This window comes from Anolis sagrei, chromosome 4 (assembly GCF_037176765.1).
Source record: "Anolis sagrei isolate rAnoSag1 chromosome 4, rAnoSag1.mat, whole genome shotgun sequence".
Classification (NCBI taxonomy): Eukaryota; Metazoa; Chordata; class Lepidosauria; order Squamata; family Dactyloidae; genus Anolis; species Anolis sagrei.
This window is the reverse complement of record NC_090024.1, coordinates 66,445,280-66,459,651: the sequence shown is the minus strand read 5'-3', so window position 1 is coordinate 66,459,651 and position 14,372 is coordinate 66,445,280. Positions and strand designations below refer to the sequence as shown.

The 14,372-nt window shown below is 42.2% G+C and overlaps 1 protein-coding gene across 2 annotated transcripts in view; it reads right to left on the bottom strand.

Moving 5' to 3' along the window:
• The window catches only part of LDLRAD4 (low density lipoprotein receptor class A domain containing 4), a 334,558-nt gene extending 321,280 nt beyond the window's left edge, over positions 1-13,278 (bottom strand). For both annotated transcript variants that reach the window (XM_060775010.2, XM_060775009.2), the window contains exon 1: positions 13,065-13,278. The gene's annotated coding sequence lies outside the window, so the exon portion shown is untranslated. The remainder of the gene's footprint in view (positions 1-13,064) is intronic.
• Positions 13,279-14,372: the final 1,094 nt, after the last annotated feature.

The following is a 14,372-nucleotide window of genomic DNA, read 5'->3' as shown; positions in this document are numbered from 1 at the left end:
GCCTTTAAATCTCTCCTCGCTTCTGCTTCTCCCTCGGAATGTGATATATATATATAGTGTCCCTACTTTGCAGATTTTCACTTTTCGCGGGTGGTCCTGGAACGTAACACCCGCAATAAATGAGGGAACACTGTATAAAGTAAATCCCATTACAAATCACCTTGAATTCAGAAACAACTGGCATTTAGCTCAGCTTCTTTAAGACCAGTGAGCAATGTTGCTGCTGCATTTTGGACAAGCCATAGCTTCTGAGTCATCTTTGAGGGCAGCCTCAATTAGCCTAATTAGAAAGTGATCAGTGGTTAGGTTATTCTTATCCATATTCGGCACACCGGTCAAAACTGACAGCAAGCACTCCTAGCCATGGAGTCCACTTGGGCCTCCAGAAAGTTACCAAAATGAATTAAAGAGTATTGCCAAGTTAATTCTCTTTTACTAAATATACATTAATAGGTTCCTATATTACTGGTTTGCATTTAATGTTTCCACTAGAGAAGCCTATATCATTTGCAGTGTTTATCCCCACAGCCCTGACAGACATAATAGAATAGCATAGCACCCAAGTTACCATGGAAGCAGTATCAAAGAAAAATGAACACAGCCATGCAAGCTACCTGACCTGCAATGTCCTAGTGTACACTCCATAAGACAGCTCAGATTCCCTTGCGTTGCTACCTGTTAAGTACTGATCAAGACTCATAAAGATGTCCCATCTCTATGATCCCAACCTTCTACAGAATTGCCAAATTCAAACTGCCAAAACCATCCCTGGGTATGCCTTGCCTAAGAAAATCCTATAAAATTTTAGGGGTCACCATAAATTGACAAGTGATTGAAGGTGCATGTACACACGAGTCCACATACTGATTGAGATCTCATGTGGTCCTTAGACCTACTTAATGCCTGGATATAAACAGCACGATTCTTTAAGCCACTGAGCTCAAGGGTGCTGCATTAACCACCACCACCCCATATCATATGTATCGCTACAGATAAAGCCTGAGATTTGGGTCATAGGATAAGCTTATCAGTGCTTAATTTATAAACAGGTGCCAAACACATTGCTTGATCATTACCCTCACAACAATAAAAGATATTGGGTACAAGGCTGTAAGGATACATCACGGGTTTGTACCAAATGCAAGTGCATTTTTGTCTCAGACACAATAATTTATCTATCCTCGGCATGTAACATTAACAGACTGTCTGGATCTTGGCAAGCACAGACATGCACTGTCATATAAACAGTCTGACAACCTACAGTTTCTTAAATGCATGTCTCTTTTAGCCAACAGAAAAATTACAACACACTTATTACAACCTATGACTCTGATCAGAAACAGGCACACTAGGCTGAGGGGTGATGACTTAAAAACACACACACATTAAGTATGGAGGAAGTTGATTCCTATCTTCCCCCCATGAATTCCCAATCAGGAAACTCAAGCTTCCCGGGTGCTTAAGTGCAATCCTCCTCCAGAAGACATTTTTTTCAGAACAAGACTTGTTAGGGCATGTAAAAAATCAGTTGGAGAGTGTGTTAACTGAAAATGCAAAGCATGAAGCTGATTGTTTGGCCAACGCCCAAGAAGCTAGCTGAGCCTGGGAGTTTTGGCGACAGTTACATATTTAGGCTTTAGTTGTGCAGGAGCTTACAGAGAGAGACCATTCTTGCTTCATGAGCTGCTGGAAGAAGATCTTCCACATAGACATCTAAAAATCATTTGAATCTCTCTCAAAAGACATTGTGTAAGTCAATGCAACTGTTCTCATGACTGTATATATTTTGTTCTGTGTTACAAAGAGCAACATTCTTGTTCTTTACTGATCATCTGTGTGGCATATTTTCTCTCTCTGGCAAGACAATGTGTGGACTGGTAAAAACATGAACTTCATCCCACCACAAGACCACATTGTGATAACTGAGAAGCAGGCTGGATATTAAGCTGCCATTCCTGCCTTCACCAAGTTTCTTTTGCTCCTCTACCCATTCTGATTCTTTAATATTAGAGCTGCTGAAAACTTGATGAAATATTAACTACCCACTTGAATAACTTTCTATGATGGTACAGGAAGTGGACTGAAATGCATGCTGAACAACTTCCACTGATAGAATAAGGACAAAAAAGCAGCAATCGAAAACAAGGCAGAGAAACAAAAATGTTAGAGAAGCAACACTCAGTAATCTAATTGGAAAGATTTCCACCCATCTTAAGTGCAAAGTATAGTAATTAAAAATTAATCATGGATAGAGATATGCAACTTACCCTCGCAAACTCCTTTTCTGAAATTCTTTTGTGTTTATGCAGATTTGTGCCAAACTTTCTGCATCCTCATTAAGTGGTATCTGGCAACCTGCCCAAGTTTTAGTGGGTTCTGGGAATGCCAATATATTAACCAGAGTACTTTTCACATAACCTTTTGTGTTTTTTTCCTTCTAGAAAAGTCAACCATTTGGCAAGGCAGAATCATACTTCATCTAAGAAAGCTCTCTGTTGCCAATCAACAAAGAAATTACACTTCACTTCTTCGTGGTTTCAAAACCTGTCTGAACAACATGTTCAGCAGAAGAGATTTACATACATCATACTTTCAGATAAGGGCTAAAGTGCAATTCTTCCTAGATTTAAGAAGAAAATAAACTGGGATATGAGTACAAACATATGTGAAGAACCGATTTTTTTTTCCTCGAGCGTTTTATATTTCTGGTGGGAAATGCATTCCATTACTGTTATCTCTATGGACAGCTTTGCAACAAGGTGCATGAGAAAACCTGTCGACGGAAGCCCATTTCCCCTTCAGACATCTGAGGTCTACCAATTAATCTTATGTGATCAGCATATTCAGAGGACTTGTAATGGGCTGATGGATGAGAATATGATACTGTTACAGACTACAGAAAAGGAAGTACATCTCAGATCTCTCAGCCTAACCTGAAGCTTCACAGTTTCCATCTCCTCCCTGAAACCCTTTGTTTATAGAGCCAAGAGGGAGACCATGCAAATCTGGAGGTTTTTCTGGTTGGAAAGTCAGTTTTGCTCCCTCCCATCTACCTTTCACCATTTGTGGTAAGAAAGGTTACAAAGTGGGACCCACTCAAACGATGCATCACAGAGACGTTCCAGTTTACACTTCATTTAGGGAGCCAGATATCATCTGGCATGTGGGTTTTGCTCTAATATCCCCCTGCCCTTATGAAATAGAACAAGGAGCCATCTCAGTGCTGCCAGGGAATCATGCTGTTCAACTGTAATTAAAGATCCCAGCTAGTCTCACAAGGTTGAATGGCAAAGGCAGTACTTGTTAATTTATATGCCAACTGCAGTCATTTTTCAAAGGAAAAATTGGTAGCCAAAGCAATCCTGCAGAGCTCAAAATGATGATAGACTGTTAGGGATTGTGGGAATTGAAGTTCAAAACATCTGGAGGGTCGAAGTTTGCCCATGCCTGGTCTAAAAGCTCCACTACGGTCTTGAGTTAAAAAAAAACCATGACTATTACAAAGGAACACCAAAAGTCAAATATGAATAGTTAAAGAAACACTAGTGAATCCAACCTATGGAAATTGTGTACTAAACTGATGACATTTAAGTAACAGAGCTAAGATTTATATTTTTATAACCAAAACAAAAAGATGCAGTTATAACTTGCTAGATACTAACTTTCATGTGAAGCAGTGAGACAGCTATTTGTAAGAGACCTTTTAAACCACTGTTTCTTAAATTGTGGGCCCTGACCCCAAATTGGACTCCCCTTAGCTCAATGTTGGGATTGTTAAATTGTTAAAGTAAAACATCTAGTGGCTGTTTTTAGACATTAAAACTGTTAGCAACAATGTGCAATTTTTTCAGCAGACTCTGCAGAAAATGCTTCAGCTGTACTTCATAAAAATAAAATGAGTCTACTTAGCAAGCTTTGCAAATGCTGAATTATTATCACTTAGAAATGTCTTGGGCCAAAAGGGATCACGAGTGGGAAAGGTTTAAGAAGTCCTGTTTTAGACCAGAAGACAATTGCTTTAAAGGACACCTTTCCAGGGTGTTTGTTTGTGTGTGTGTCAGGAACAACTTGAGAAACTGGAAGTCGCTTCTAATTTGAAAGAACTGGCCGTCTGCAAGGACGTTGCCCAGGGGACACCCGGATGTTTCACCATCCTGTGGGAGGCTTCTCTCATGTCTCCGTATGAGAAGCTGGAGCTGACAGATGGGAGATCACCCCGCTCCCCAGATTCAAACTGCCAGCCTTTCAGTCAGCAGCCCTGTCGGTACAAGGGTTTAACCCACTGAACCACCAGAGGCTCCTTACCTTTCTAGTAATTCGTACAGAAGAAAGCCTAACCACAAGTAATCATAAAAAAACTCATTTGTTACATTAACCAAGCATACCTCAGCAAGACTTTCTTATAGTTAAGAATGCTATGAGAAAGACACTTTGTGCTGAAAATCTGGAAAATTAGATCCTGCTATTTTCCCATCCAGTTATTTGGTTTTCCATTCATGGTGACCTTCCTTTCTGAGTAGTGGAGGACAAGATATAAGAAGATAATTGTGTTCTTGATCATTTTGGGTATGGAAAATATGAAACCCCAATACAAATCTGAAAAGGAAACATGGGTCTTAAATGAAAGCTACTGCTATCTCAAAAATTTAGTACCTTGTCAATCTGTCAAGCAAGGAGATTATTCTTAGATATAGTCATTAGTGGGGGTAGAGTGAAAAATGTATAAGCATGTTCATAGAGGAAGAGTAGATTCTTAAGAACTGCTATTGGCATCTTAAAAACAGCTGATGTTGCCTGGGTGCCATTGGCAACAACAGTAGTCGCATATAATATAAGACACACATATATGCCCGAAAACCTCTCAAGAAAGTGTTGCTCCCCCTGCTAAAAATAACATAGAGAACTCAAGGAGTTGAATCCTTTGGCCACAGAACTGTGCCCTGGAAGCCATATGAACAATTTCCTTCTAAATTTCCAGAAAGAGCTTTAAAATACCAACTGATTGGATACAACAACAATATGCAATACATCTCAAGCACCTATGCAATAGATGCAATACATCTCAAATCAATGCTATATCGTTTTTGGTTCCCTGGTGGTGCAGTGGGTTAAACCACTGAGCTACTGAGCTTGTTGATCAAAAGGTTGCAGGTTCAAATCCAGGGAGGGGGGGGTGATATCCTGCTGTTAGCCCTAGCTTCTGCCAACCTAGCAGTTCATAAACATGCAAAGGTGAGTAGATCAATAGGTATCACTTCTGTGGGAAGGTAACTGTGCTCCATGCCGTTATGCAGGCCAAATGACCTTGGAGGTGTCGTCTATGGGCAATGCCAGCTCTTTGGCTTAGAAACAGGTATGAGTATCACCCCCCAGAGTCGGACACAACTGGACTTAATATCAGGGGAAACCTTTACCTTTACCATATACCATATTTAAGCTGGTTTGGCTAAGGAATGTGCAAGTAAGTTCTGATTGCTAAAAACTATTGATAAAGCATTATAGCAATAAACTCTCACAGCAATTCGCACAGATGTTATGAAATCCAATAATTCTATTACATTCAAGAATCCTAAAAGATTCAGAAGTAACTTTTGCAAATTCCAAATTCAAAGAATAGCAGGATCAGAACTAAGAAACAGTTCTGTGATATAAAAGCACCCTTACAATATATTCCACTAAATGTATAACTAACACAGGTTTGGCATCTCTTACTCAAAATAATAGATATCGCTGGCTGAGATAGTGTCAACTTTGCCTTTTCCAATGGTTTAATGTGCACAAACTTTGTTTCATGAACAAAAACATTTACAACATTGTGCATAAAATTGCCTTCAGGCTATGTTGCAATGTGTACGGGAAACATAAATGAATTTTGTGTTTAGGCTTGGTCCTGTTTCCAAGATGTTTCCAAAAATTCAAAACACGTCTGGTTCCAAGCATTTTCGACAAGGGACACTCAACAGATTCCCCATCACAATTTCAACTTTAAAACTCTAAAGACAACAGCAAATCAGCTGGAATAAAGTTTTGTTTCATGCATTGACTTGAAATGACCAACAGATTTTCTGCAAAGAGAAATAAGGCAAATGCTGCTCTAGGGTCAGTACGCTCTGGGCATGATCTCAGATCAGGGCAAGAGGGCAACGCAGCAGATAAAGCAGTGTGGGCACTAGCCTCTACATAATTTCATCTCAAACATTTTACACTGAAGGCACCACGACCTTCACAGAGACACAACTGCTACCACCATTGCAGGAAGGCATTCGCATTGAGCATAGACCCAGGCCAGACCTCCTGACCCACATAGAAAAAGCGTCAGAAAGATAAATATAGCATGTGAAAGTAGAACGTCAGTATCTATGGAAAAAATGTGAATATAATCAAAGTAAGTTAATGTTCACAGGATGTGTATGCCCTACATAACTGGAGAAATTATACTGTTTAGCCAGTATTGCATCACCTGACATCTGTCAGGAAGTAGCAGCCTATAATGAAAGAACCAAGCATTGACATCTCTGGCCCATCCTCTGTTCGGGTATCAGCCAGCAATTCAACACTTTAAATCAAGAAATAGCTTCCTAAGATCTACAGAGATACTCACAGGAACACTTCAGCAAGCGAGAGTCCAAAAATGGAAGGCTAAAATCCAAAACCTCAATCAGTGGCTAATACCATATGAGAAACTCCCCTCTGGGCACACAGAAAGCTGGGCAACTTGGAAGGCGCTGAACAGACTGTGCCTTGGGACCACGAGATGCAGAGCTAACCTTAAGAAATGGGGCCACAAAGTGGGCTCCACGACATGCAAGTGAGGAGAAGAGCAAACCACAGACCACCTACTACAATGCAGTCTGAGCCCTGCCACATGCACAATGGAGGACCTCCTTACAGTGACACCAGAGGCACTCCAAATGGCCAGCTTCTGGTCAAAGGACATTTACTATAATGCCAAGTTTTTAACTTTGTTTTTGTTTTTTCTATACATTGTAACGGCATTTTCAATTAGCTTCTGACATGACAAATACAAAAATTAAAAAGTTAATGTTGGAAGTTTGAGATCCAGCAAACAGGGTGGGCTAGAACTCTAATCACCTAAGAGTGGTAAAAGTAAAGGTAAAAGTAAAGGTTTCCTCTAACATTAAGTCTAGTCGTGTCCGACTCTGGGAGGTGGTGCTCACCTCCATTTCTAAACTGAAGAGCCAGCGTTATCCATAGACACCTCCTAGGCCATGTGGCCAGCTTGACTGCATGGAGCGCTGTTACCTTCCCATGGAAATGGTACCCATTGATCTACTTACATTTGCACGTTTTCGAATGTGCTGAGTTGGGAAAAGCTGGGCCCAACAGCGGGAGCTCACTCCGCTCCCCAGATTCAAACCGTCAACCTTTAGGTCAGCAAGTTCAGCAGCTCAGCAGTTGAACCCGCTGCGCCATGAGGGTTAATTAAATAATTAAATAATTTAATAATTATTTAATTATTATTATTATTTATTATTATTAAATTATAATTAAATCCCTCTAGACCACTGGTCAAGACAAGGAGCTGAATATATCCCAAAGTAAAAACAAAAGTATGTGTGTGTGTATAAGCACAAGTGGGGCATTTTTCAGCCACAGAATCTTTTGGGACACTCACAGACAGTAATTCAATACTTTGTGCTGAAAACACCAGTACAGATATAGACGTGCAGAACATTTCGTCACTATTACAGCTGGCAATGAAGTAGGGACATTCACTGGATTTAATCTATGCCATCTCCCATACTGTCCTCTCCATGAAACTATCCCCTTTACTTCTAGCAATAGGGAAGATGTAATGCTATGCTTTCTAGGAGGTGCAAAACAACTGTGCCATGAGCAAGTAAACACGGTTACCGAGGGAGCGAGGGATATAAAAATTCAGTTAACTAGACCAAGGCTCCAATCCAAAGCCCCTTTACCTGGTATTAGTGTCAATGAACTTAGTACAGACATGTATAGGAGCACGTTCCGAGAGCCACTTGGAAATGCAAGTCTATTAACATGTTATCCTGTTACAATCAACAATTAAAAGACTACAAGTTTTTTTTAATGCTCCTTCTGAAAACTGATCTCTTCATTTGTCAATTACTCAGCTACAAGTGATCATAACTTTAGATTGCAATCCCTTATATCTTATCTATGGTTAAAGCACATTGATCATCGTAAGAGTAAATAAAGAGGACTGCGCTGCCATGCAATTAAATACAAAATAACTCGCCATCATTTTTAACTTAAGATATTCAAGACACTACTTTTTTATTTTCTCCCTTCAGGTAAAGGATTCATTACAATCCGTACACAGAGAACAAGCAAAAGTGATAGCATTTCAAAACAGTAACATTTTACAAAACTTAATGCTCCTTTGGTACCACATTAAATTACTGAGTGAGTAACAGCATAATTAGCACAATTTGCACATTAAGAAGACACACTTCAAAAAGTCTAAGCATTGACAAGTTAAAGCTTGAAAGAAGCTTGCACAAGTTGGTTCAGTACTTACTTTTGCTGCTTTTGTTCTCAATGTGTTAGAAAAACACAATTCTATGCTAAATGCCCCTCAGTAACAACAAATAATAATCCAAACACATAAGAACAACACTCAGAAACAGGTGAATTCCAGGAAAGAAACAATCAAGGCCAGCTAATCACCTTCCAACAAAGGATTCCCCAGGAAGTAAGAAGCCAGACCTTGAAACTGCAAAGCCATTAACTGCTAATCAAATTGAAACATTCACACTTCCCTTAAGCGGACAAGAGTTCTTTCTCCCATCCTGGTCATTCCACAGATAGATAAACCCAATTTTCCTAGTTTCCAACAAACCTCACAACCAATATAGATGCAGGTGAAACGTCAGGAGAGAATGCTTCTGGAACATGGCGATACACAACCATAGGCATATAACAGCAGAAGCCACCTCTGATTTATCCATAAATTCACACCAAAATCTATGACTTAAACTAGACAGGAAAACAATATTAAAAGAAAAGTTCTCATTAATGTATGGAAAAGGACAAATAATTTCAACTTACACATATCTCTGGGTGCATCTACACTGTAGAATTAATGCAGTTTGGCACCACTTGCACTGCCATGCTTTAATGCTATGGAATCACAGGAGCTGTTGTTTTATAAAGTTTTATGAAGTCTTTATCTTTCCCTGCAAAAGGGTGTTGAGGTTTTGCCAAACTACAAATCTCAGGCTTCCATAGCTATTAGCCTGGCAGTTAAAGTGCTATCAAACTGCATTAATTTTCCAGTGTAGAGCCTGCCTATGGCAGCCCTTTGAGACTGCTCTAAAGCAGTGTTTCTCAACCTCCCTGATGCCACGACCCCTTAATACAGTTCCTCAAGTTGTGGTGACCCCCAAACATAACATTATTTTCATTGCTACTTCATAACTATACTTTTGCTACTGTTATGAATCATAATGTAAATATCTGACATGCAGAATGTATTTTCATTCACTGGACCAAATTTGGCACAAATACCCAATATGACCAAATTTTAATACTGGTGGGGCTGGAGGAGGGATTGATTTTGTCCTTTGGGAGTTGTCTTTGCTGGGATTTATAGTTCACCGACAATCAAAGAGCATTCTGAACTCCACCAACAATGGAACTGAAACAAACTTGGCACACAGAACTCCCATGACCTATAGAAAATACTGGAAGAGTTTGGTGGGCATTGGCCTTGAGTTTTGGAGTTGTAGTTCACCTACATCCAGAGAGCACTGTGGATTCTAACAATAATGGATCTGGACCAAACTTGGCACAGATACTCAATATGCCCAAAGTGTGAACATTGGTGGAGCTTGAGAGAAAATAGACCTTGACATTTGAGAATTGTAATTGCTGGAATTTATAGTTCACCTACAATCCAATAGCGTTTTGACCCCCACCAATGATAGAATTGAGCCAAACTTCCCACAAAGAGACCCCCATGACCAACAGAAATTTTTTTGATGGTCCTTGGCGACCCCTCTGTCACCCCTTGCTGTCCCCCAGGGGTCCCGACCCCCAGGTTGTGAAACGTTGCTCTAGAAAATCCTGCAGTCTGGAGCCTCAAATTGTTATTTACTCTTCAAAGTATAAAGCATAGCCACCCCAAACAATTATGTATATTTATATATACAGGGTTATTTTTTAAGGTAATAGCTTGAAGGTGATGCTTCCTATTTCTCTATTTTTTTATTTCTCCCAAATGGCCCTGAATAAACCACTGCTTGTAGTGACACGAAGTCTGAGCTCCCTTTCTCTCCAAACACCAGCTCAAACTATCTCTGGGTCTCCACTCCAGGGGTCCAAATCAGAAATGTGAATGACACACTTTCCCCCCGCTTACGTTCCCAAGCCAAACAACACATCCAGGTGCATCCGACATGCAGAGGCAAACTACCCCAAAGCCCCGCCAAGAGTCACAAGAAGGCTCAGGGACATTTTCTTTTTGAACAGAAGGAGAATGGTGATGTCAAGATGGTTAGCCAACTTCATGTTGCTGCTTGTAACCAAATCCATCCCTGGGGGGATGCTGAGGTAAGCGGAATAGGGCAGCCCTGGTAGTTGTCAGTTCCTTCCCAGTTTGCACCCTGTGCTTAAGTGTATTTACACCAGACATGGGCAAACTTGGGCCCTCGAGATGTTTTGGACTTCAATTCCCAAAATTCCTAACAGCCTCAGGCCCCTTCCTCAGGCCGCTTAAGCGGCAGAGGGGGAAAAGGAAGGGGCCTGAGGCTGTTAGGAATTTTGGGAGTTGAAGTCCAAAACATCTCGAGGGACCAAGTTTGCCCATGTCTGATTGACATTGTAGAAATAATGCACTTTGACCCCCACTGGAAATGCCATGGCTCAATGCCATCGAATCACGGTGGTTGTAGCAGTCCAAGGTCTTTGGTCTCCTCTGCTAAAAAGTGCTGGGGTCCCAGCAACATACGGTGCAGATGCACCCGTCGACGTCCCATATCTTACACCAAAGCCAGGCAAAACTAAACAAGGATAAATAAATTGCCACTTTCTCCCCCGCCTCCAGGAACAGTACGTTTACCTTCAGTCTAGATCTTCCATCCTAGGCATGCAAGGCGACACATGTCCTTTCTCCACATTTCTGCATTCTGGAAGCTCGGGTGCATCTACACCAGTGATTCTCAACCTTCCTAATGCTGTGACCTCTTAATGCAGTTCGTTATTCTTTGGTGACCTCCCAACCATAACATTATTTTCATTGGTACTTCGCAACTGTAATTTTGCTACTGTGATGAATCGTAATGTAAATATCTGAAATGCAGGATGTATTTTCATTCACTGGACCAAATTTGGCACAAATACCCAATATGCCCAAATCTGAATACTGTGGGATTGGGGGAGGGGCTGGTTTTATCATTTGGGAGTTGTAATTGTTGGAATTTATAGTTCACCTACAATCAAAGAACATTCTGAACTCCAACAATGGAATTGAACCAGACTTGGTACACAGAACTCCCATGACCAACAGAAAATACTGGGTTTGGTGGGCGTTGACCTTGAGTTTTGGAGTTGTAGTTCACCTACATCCAGAGAGTACTGTGGACTCAAACAGTGATGGATCTGGACCAAACTTGGCACAAATAGTCAATATGCCCAAATTTGAACACTAGTGGATTTTGGGGAAAATAGACCTTGACATCTGGGAGTTGTTGCTGCCGGGATTTATAGTTCACCTATAATCAAAGAGCATTCCGACGATAGAATTGGGTCAAACATCCCACACAGGACACCAAAGACCAACAGAAAATATTGTGTGTTTCTGATGGTCTTTGGCAATCCCTCTGACAATCTTCGCGACACCCCAGGGGTCCCAACCCCGAGGCTGAGAAATGCTGATCTACACTGCAGAATGAATGCAGTGTGACCTCACTTTCCCTGCTACGGATCAACGCTATGGAGGTTTAGTTTGGTGACACACTAGCATTCTTTGACTTTGTACAATTACAACTGCTGCAATTCCATGGCATTAAGCTACAGCAGGGAAAGAGGTATCAAACTGCATTCATTTTACAGTGTGGATGACCTACTGACTTTCCAGATCTTATGCCAAAGTCGGGCAAAGCTAGACACAGAGAAGTGTGCTTTGCTATGTGAACTTCACCCTCCTTTCCCATGTGGCCTCTGTTTACATCCTGCATCCCAGGCATGCAAGATGACACATTCCCCCTCTCCACATTCCTGGAAGCCAGGGCACATGACACTGTAGAACAGGAATTGGCAAATTTTGGCCCTCCTGTTGTTTTGGACTTCAACTCCCATCATTCCTAACAGCCTCAGGCCCCTTCTTTGAGCAGCTGAGGGGGAAAAGGAAGGGGCCTGAGGCTGTTAGGAATGATGGGAGTTGAAGTCCAAAAACAACAGGAGGACCAACGTTTGCCCAGACCTTCTGTAGAATGAAGGAAATTTGACCCCACTTTCCCCGCCATGCCTCAATGCTATGGAACCATCAGAGATGTAGTTGGGTGCGGTGCCAGCACTCTTGGGTAGAGAAAACTCAAGACATTGTCCACCTTTGACTCCAAGGATGCCATAGCATGAAGCCATGGCTGTCAAATTGGCATCAGACTCCGGGGGTTGGGATGATACAGATGCTACAGAAGCTTGACCCCAGTTGAACTGTCATGGCACAATGCAATAGACTCTTGGGAGTTGTAGTTTGGGGAAACCCCAGCACTTTGGGGACAGAGGAACCTCGAGGAACTACACCAGGGCAGTTCAAGACGAGTGTGAGTTGACCCCAAATCAAACCCAAAGGTGCAAACTGGCAAGGGAATACTAATAATGCATTGCAATCTCTCTCTCTGCCTCCTTGTTCCCTTCTCAGAGCAGCAGACCTTCAACTTGGGCCTGACTTTGAACTTCTCTAAGGCTTCCTTAAGGGTGGTTAGGGCAGCCCCCCTTTTCCTTTCCTGCTCCTCTTTGAGCCAAGTGTGACCCCTTTCTTGCTATTCCTCCCAGGAAGGCATCTTCTCCCTCCAAGGCGCGCCTTGCATCCCACTCAGGTGATGCCTCTGGGTGCTCACCTTGCTTGCTTGCCAGCCAGCCCTACATCGGGTCTTCTTCTGCCCCAGCGGAGGAAGCCAGCCTCTTGCTCTCTCCTCCTCCTCTCCCTTGGCTTCTCCTCCTCCTCCTCCTCCTCGCTCCCTCCTTCCTTCCTTCTTTCCTTCCTTCTTTGCTTCCTCTGTCTCTGTGCGCTCTGCCTCTGCCTCCAACTCCTTCCCAGTCCCGCCTCCTCCTCCTCCTTCTCCTCCTTTCCTCCTCTTCTTCTCTCCCTCCCTCCCTTTGGCTGGCTGCTGCCTGTCTGCAGCTTGTCTGGCTCTTAGGGACGGCGAGACTATGGGGGGAGGAAAGGAGGGAAGGAGGGAGGAGGGGAAGTTTCCTGCCCAGCCAGCCAGCCAGCCAGCCCTGGCTTCTCCTCCTCCTGCTCCTCTTAGCCCTGCTGTTCCTATTCCCAGCCTATACTGACATCTGCAGGCTGGATGGATATGCAGAGCACTCAAGAGCCAAGTTGCAAGGGCAAACTTCAAATATTATTTTTCTATTTATGTACAGTATTTATATTCCACCCTTCTCACCCCGCATTGGACTCAGGGTGGATTACAATGCACATATACAGGGTAAACATTCAATGCCACTTAGACATACAACCTATATAGACGAGTAAAGGTAAAGGTTTTCCCCTGACATTACATCCAGTCGTGTCCAACCCTGGGGGTTGGTATTTATCTCCAATTATAAGCTGAAAAGCCGGCGTTATTTGTAGACACCTCCAAGGTCATGTGGCCTGCATGACTGCATAGACCGTTGTTACCTTCCCACCAGATTAGAGAGCCAGAAGACAAGGAAGCATTCATCTGCTCCCAGATGTATAGCACTAACTACGAAAGCTTTCTGACACCTGGTCCAAAGAAGCCATGGAAATACAGACTGGGAACTTTTAAGAAAAAAAATAGCACTGCAACAACACTGAAAGCACTCAGACACTTGCTAGTTTTCCTCATTTGCTGAATCATAGCACAAGAGATGGGCCAAAACCAACAAAATTAAATTCAACAGTGACAAACGCAAGATACTCCACTTAGGCAGAAAAATGAAATGCAAAGATACAGAATGGTGGATGGGTGGCTCGAGAGCAGTATGTGTAAAAAAGATTTTGGAGTCCTCATATTAAACAAGTTAAACATGATTCAGCAATGTCATGAGGCAACTAAGAAAGCCAATGGGATTTTGGGCTGCATAAATAGGAATCTAGTGTCTAGATCCAGGGATGTCATGCTACCTCTCTATTCTGCCTTCGAATAGTGTGTTCACTTCTGGGCACCACAATTGAA